This window comes from Xenopus laevis, chromosome 3L (assembly GCF_017654675.1).
Source record: "Xenopus laevis strain J_2021 chromosome 3L, Xenopus_laevis_v10.1, whole genome shotgun sequence".
Classification (NCBI taxonomy): Eukaryota; Metazoa; Chordata; class Amphibia; order Anura; family Pipidae; genus Xenopus; species Xenopus laevis.
The window spans coordinates 149,252,204-149,258,592 of NC_054375.1; positions in this window are offsets into that span (position 1 = coordinate 149,252,204).

A 6,389-nucleotide genomic window follows, 5' to 3' on the forward strand; every position below is an offset into this window, starting at 1 on the left:
TTACATGGAGGGGCATTTAAAACTTGAATGTATTATATTTTTTAATTTTATATCATTTCATTATTTTTTTTATACCCTTTTGTTTATTTTTACATGAACTTTATTGCACCAAAAAAAACCTCAAAAGGGATGTTTCTTATAAAAGGCCATCGTCTTTCCATGGTCGCAGTTGGTCGTGAGGTTCTTTCTTTCTTGGCTTTTGAAGTCTGTGGCAAACGTTACTTTTTTTTAGGGGGTTGAACAAAAACATAAGGGTCTGGATAAGGAGAACCCAAAGTAGAATTCATCAAAATTTAGAGGGTTGTTTATTAAAATCCAAATGTCAAAAACTAGGAAAATTCAAGATTTTTTTTTTACTATACAATCCAAATTTTTAGTGGAAAAAAATAAATCTAGAATTTTTCGTGATTTATTATACCCTGAGGACGGAAAAAATCAGAATCCGAAAATACTTCATCTCCAAGCTGTTCGGGTTCTGTAGAAGTCAATGACAAAGGTCCCATTTCAAATTTGAAGATATTATTGCATGCACTGAGTTTCGGCAAAAAAATCTGAAAAAATTGGGGGTTTCGATTGATTTCACTAAAAATGTTAGCATTTCGGGCATAAAACCTGATTTTCTGAACTGATTTTATTGCGTTTTTTCAATGATAAATAATGTCAAATCGTGGATTCTAGTTTGGTCTGACTTTTTTTAACTTAAAAAATGAAAGAAAAAAAGCAGGTTTTGATAAAAAAAAACAAACCTAAGACTGTGACAAGGGTGATTGAATAATGTACTGACGTGATGGATGGGAAAGTGGAGAATCATATATAATATAGAGAATAATGTACCTCCTATTGTAAAATATAAGGAAATTATAAGTCACCGACCATATAAAACCACGAAGGCCAAGTGCTTATATAAGGGTCAATGATCTACAGATCTAATAGCTGCATCTCAAAGATAAGGTCCAGGAAATTCCCAAAAAGTTGAATATGTCCATGATTTCATAATAACTGGCTAAAGCCTGTAGCTATCTAATTGATCTGACACAAAAGCAGGTGTCCGGCTAAACCACAACTGGCAGTTGTCAGGGATTCTAAGATGACTGGCAGTTTGTATTGCTGATCCAGAAGCATTTAAGGACTGAAAAGGTGCCGGTCAGCCTTGTTGTAACACTAGGGAAAATATCACAAGTTCTCACCTACCCAGCAAATAAATGCGGTATTTTAAACATTTAGTATAATGCAGACAGCAATATTCTATACGTATTTGAATTTAGTCTTTATTTATTGGTTTTTTTTTGTTCTACACTTGGAAATGAATCTGGTTGCTCAGCCTTAATGGAAGATCCCTATAGAAGGGCCTGCAAAGAACGTGAAGCAATTAAAATAAAAATGTATAGCAAAGCCTTTCAGTCTGATTTTTTTTTATTTTTGGTTGCCGGGGGTCAGTGACCTCCCCGACAACCAGACAGCATTTTTAGTTGCACACTGAATATCATCGCAATAGAAATTTTAATAAATTATTATTCAGAGTAACTTATAAAAGGTTGATTATAATAGCCTTGAGATGTTAAAACCTCGCGCTGAGTCCCCCTGCGAAAAAAAAATCTTCGAAGGGGCCCAGTGCTCACAAGCTGCCCTCGCATGCGGCCATGCACAAAAATTTAAAGAAGAAGCTGCCATGTTGGAGCAGTTGCTTTAGACACTTGATACTGTGTGGCCATTATGTATTCAGTTAGGTGCATGGTATGTTATGATCTTGGAGACCACGCATGGAAGAAAGACCATTCTTTTACATTTGGTTTCTTCCACCATTTAAATTGAATCATGAAGGTGACGTCATAGGCATTTGGTTGTTCTCTTTCTGATGACATCATAATCATGCTCTCATCCTACGTCATATCTGAATCCCATGTCAAGTCCACTCTGGGGCCAGTCAAAAAAGCCCCTATATAAATGGGGTACTCAACAAGAACAATCCTAAATCAACGGTGCCGCCGCGCTCTCTTTGACGCATTAAATTAAAAAAAAGGCGAGTTTATAAGGCAGACATGCTGTTATTTCTTAATAGAGGATTAACACTGTTTTAATCTGCCCTCTTCTCACAATAAATAATGACATTCACAGGCTGGATATTTATTATATTCGCTTAACAATATCGCTATTATAAGAGGCGAGGGAATTAAAGGATTACAAGCCCATGCCACTCCGTTAAATCTACATTTTCAATCAAGGATTTGATTTGGCTTTTAAAAAAAGAAATAAAAATAAAATAAAAATTTCTTTCTGAATTATTTTCTTTCTTTTTTCTGGCCCCGGCAAGAAGTAATCTTGATGTGTGTGAGAATTCTCGAGCAGATGGAGATGTTACAACAGCATCGTGTGCCTTTTGGCATTGACTGTGGTTAAATAAGGAAAGCCTTTATTTCTTTAGGTTTTTTTTTTTGTTGTTAAAGCCTCGGAAACGTATGCGCCTTGACTCTCTTTTTTTCAGTGTTGGCTGTTTGTTAAATATTTTACTCCAGTGATATATATATATATATATTTTAATAGCGGGGCCTGCGAGAGGAATATATAAAATATAGTTCTGCCTGCTGGACTGGATTCCATTTGGAGCTCGTAGGAATGAATGCTCTGGCGATGGGGAAGCTGCAGCTGTGGCTATATGTTTTAAGGAGAACTAAACCCTACTAAAATGTATTAATTATATTTGATATCGTACAGAGTATACAAGAACCTTATTTTTCTTCGGGCTTCACTGTTCCACTTCACTTGAATCGCTGACTTTTAATGACTCCCTGCCTCTAGAGTGGTCTAGTCCGGTACTGTCACAAGAGCGTTCCAGTTCAGCCCAATGCTTGAGTTCCCTGCTCACCCCCCATAAGTAACAGACTCCCCTATGAGTCCCATGGGGGGGTTACGGTTAAATATGTGTTTGGGTAAACTATGGCTTTCAACTGGATAGCTTGTACTTGGATCTTTTTTATGGCAGCTGGTCTCTATTTGGGGGCTAAGACTGCCTAAACCATCATTTGTTCTTCAGGTCGACTGCTTGAAGTACAGCCTTCCTGTCCCTCCCTCTGTAAATTGTTACAGTGAGCTGCCATTCCAATTTTATAGTCCAGCCCACTGCTTTAGTTAAATATGCTCTGCTCCTCCCCCTGTATTCTACCATCAGAGTATTGTAGTCCAGTCCACTGCTTGAGTTGCAGACTCCCTACTCCCTCCCCTGTAAGCCTCCATTTAAGTATTCTAGTCCTGCCCACTGCTTGACTTAAAGACTCCCTGCTCCTCCCCTGTATGCTTCCATCAGAGTATTTTAGTCCTGCCCACTGCTGGACTTAAAGACTCCCTGCTCCTCCCCTGTATGCTTCCATCAGAGTATTCTAGTCCTGCCCACTGCTGGACTTAAAGACTTCCTGCTCTTCCCCCTGTATGCTTCCATTAGAGTATTCTAGTCCTGTCTACTGCTTGACTTAAAGACGTCCTGCTCCTCCCCCTGTATGTTTCCATCAGAGTATTCTAGTCCTGTCCACTGCTTGACTTAAAGACCTCCTGTTCCTCCCCCTCTATGCTTCCATCAGAGTATTCTAGTCCTGCCCACTGCTTGACTTAAAGACCTCCTGTTCCTCCTCCTGTATGCTTCAATCAGAGTATTCTAGTCCTGTCCACTGCTTGACTTAAAGACTTCCTGTTCCTCCCCCTCTATGCTTCCATCAGAGTATTCTAGTCCTGCCCACTGCTTGACTTAAAGACCTCCTGTTCCTCCTCCTGTATGCTTCAATCAGAGTATTCTAGTCCTGTCCGCTGCTTGACTTAAAGACCTCCTGTTTCTCCCCCTGCATGCTTCCATCGGAGTATTGTAGTCCTGCCCATTGCTTGACTTAACAACTTCCTGTTCCTCCCCCTGTATGCTTCCATCAGAGTATTCTAGACCTTCTCACTACTTGACTTAAAGACTTCCTGTTCCTCCCCTGTATGCTTCCAACAGAGTATTCAAGTCCAGCCCACAATGCTTGGGTGTTAGAAATGGTGAGAAATTTCACACTTTTTGTCATGTGACATTTCCAGTTACAACAAAGGGTACGTGGGTGAGGCCTGTAACAAGCAGTTTGTATGGGACCCTCCCTATGTGTTCTACCATACTAATTCTCTAATACCACAGGACATTTAAAAAGGGAATAATTGATAGGTGGATGGGGCCTGTGATAAGGTAATTACATGACAGATGCTGGGAGTTGCAGTACAACCAAAACTGAAGCATTGCCGATTTATGACCAACTTGGCCTGTAGACATTGATGTAAATTTCAGATCCAGGGGAAAGAGAGAACGTGAGTTAGATAGCAGAAGAGATGATCATATTAAAATAATAAAAGAAATGAATCAATGGAAGTATTAAGCAGATGGAGGGAGGATGAGAGGAGGAGTGCACAGAAAAACAGAGAGAGTTGCAGCAGACTCGGAGGAAGTGGGGGACAGGAATAAACAGATGGAAAAGATGTGGGGAATGAAAAAAAGAAAGGATGGAAGGTGGGGGAGGTAGATGGAGTAGGGAGAGAGGGAGCGAAAGAGGAAGAGGTGAAAAGGAGAGAGACAGACAAGGAGAGAAGAGACTGGGCAAGAGAATGAGAGGACTCCTGGCAAGGGGGTAGATATGGGAATGGAGTTAGAATAAAGGGGCTACACGGGGGAGAATGAAGGAACTAAGAAACTCATTAAAATGAAATTAGAAAGTCTGTATTCAGGGACATATACTCTGTGTACCCTGAGTGTGCCAACAGTATGCCCACCGTGAAGGGACACTGAGCTAATCCTCTCAAGCAGCCAGCCATTGGTAGGTGTCCACCCCACCCCTTGGCACCTGGTGAATCTCAGTAATGCCATACCCAAATGCCTGGCACTGCCCGCTCAGCATGTGCTGATACCCCCCCCCACCTCCTGTCTGTCCACTGGGCTTAGAAACTCCACTAAAGCCTGGTATCTTCTGAGCCAAAGTGCCCGTCTGCAGCTGAGGCTGCCCATGAAGCCATTAAGCCAAAGGAGGTTTGGGCACAAGAGAGAGGGGTGGGCACCAGAAAAAAAATCATGTTTGCCAATGCTGATCCTGAATTGTTTCACCACCAATATGTCTGAGCTGCACTCTGAAATGCCTGGGTTTCTGTATTTCTTTCTGCATTTTGGAAGGGAAATATTCTGCGCCCTCCCTGCTGATATGTGACCGCAGTCTGTATCCCACTAGCAACTCTGCGACACTTCTCCTTCCAAAGTTTTTGCTTTTGCATCATTTACAGCTTTCTCTACAATTTCTGGAGGTGCAGTTTTATGTCTCTGTGGGGGTCATTTATGAACACTGGGCAAATTTGCACCTGGGCAGTAACTCATGGCAACCAATCAGAGGTCTGCATTCATTGCTCAACCTGCAGCTGGCTGAAAAAAAGCCACTTACTGATTGGTTGCTATAGGTTACTGCCCAGCTGCAAATTTGCCCAGTGTTTATAAATGAGCCCCTGTGTTTCATAAGCAAGTGGTCAAGGGTGGTACTGCACGTGGCCTAATAATCTTCAGCTACATACCTCCAAGAAATAATGCCCTCTCTGCTCAGTGGCGGAACTACCGGGGGAGCAGGGGGTGCGAGCGGGCCAGGGCCCGCACCCCCTCAGGGCCTTACGGCAGTCCACCCACCGCATATTCCTGGTCAGTTTCAGGTGTACGGAGGGGGGCCCGGCTGCGCGTCCTGCGCCAGGGCCCGCCCCCCTCTAGTTCCGTTTCTGTCTCTGCTTATGCAATTCGACACGCTCTACAGGGTATGCACTCTGCATGGGGTAATGTCATTTCTATTGCAAAGTTTTCTTAGGTCTTGTAATCCATTCCAGCCAATCAGAGTTTGTTATATCATACAGTCGACCAGTAAATGGTACCCGTACATTAGTTGCTAGGGGTTACTAGACCAGGAGTTAAAGATTGAGGAGCTCAAGGGTCGGGTTAGTGGAATAAGGAGTTACAGGGACAATAAGGGGCTAAGGGGAGGGGTTAGTGGAATAAGGAGTTACAGGGACAATAAGGAGCTCAGGGGAGGGGTTAGTGGAATAAGGAGTTACAGGGACAATAAGGGGCTCAGGGGAGGGGTTAGTGGAATAAGGAGTTACAGGGACAATAAGGGGCTCAGGGGAGGGGTTAGTGGAATAAGGAGTTACAGGGACAATAAGGGGCTCAGGGGAGGGGTTAGTAGAATAAGGAGTTACAGGGATAATAAGGGGCTAAGGGGTGGGGTTAGTGGAATAAGGAGATACAGGGACAATAAGGAGCTCAGGGGAGGGGTTAGTGGAATAAGGAGTTACAGGGACAATAAGGGGCTGAGGAGTGGGGTTACTGGAATAAGGAGTTACAGGGACAATAAGGG